The 554-nt window shown below is 46.8% G+C and overlaps 1 protein-coding gene across 2 annotated transcripts in view; it reads right to left on the bottom strand.

Annotated features, from left to right (window-relative positions):
* The window catches only part of atp1a3a (ATPase Na+/K+ transporting subunit alpha 3a), a 30,117-nt gene that overhangs the window by 17,239 nt on the left and 12,324 nt on the right, over positions 1-554 (bottom strand). The gene's annotated exons all lie outside the window — the stretch shown is intronic.

The raw sequence follows: 554 nt of genomic DNA, 5'->3' as shown, positions 1-554 counted from the left end.
AAGCAAGGAAGAGGCCCAACACCAACAGGGAGAAACCAGAAACAAGAGGGGATAACACTGTCATCCCTTATGTGGCTGGTTTATCAGAGAAGTTAAAAAGGATCTTTCACAACCACAATATCCCAGTTAACTTTAAACCAGGGAACACCCTGCAGCAGAGAAGGGTCCACCCAAAAAACACCCAGATATAAACAAAGTGATGTGGTGTAGTCAGGAGTGTAACGACCTGTACATTGGTGAAACTAAGCAGCCACTTCACAAACACATGGCCTAACACAGGAGATGGCCTAACACAGGAGGGCCAACTCCAGTGGACCAGAGCCAGAAGTCCACCTCCACCTGAAGGACAAAGGACATTCTTTTGAGGACAGCGAAGTCCAGATCCTCTCCAGAGAACATCGCTGGTTTGAGAGAGGAGTTAAGGAAGCTATTTTTGTAAAAATAGAACCCCCTTCACTAAATAGGGGTGGTGGACTAAGACACAACTTGTCTTCCATCTACAATCCTGTTTTGAGATCTCTGCCCAAACATGCCCACCAGGACAATAGGCGTCG

This window comes from Monopterus albus, unplaced genomic scaffold, assembly GCF_001952655.1.
Source record: "Monopterus albus unplaced genomic scaffold, M_albus_1.0 scaffold206.1, whole genome shotgun sequence".
In the NCBI taxonomy this organism is placed as follows: domain Eukaryota; kingdom Metazoa; phylum Chordata; class Actinopteri; order Synbranchiformes; family Synbranchidae; genus Monopterus; species Monopterus albus.
The sequence above is the reverse complement of the archived record's forward strand: the minus strand, read 5'-3'. Positions and strand labels throughout refer to the sequence as shown.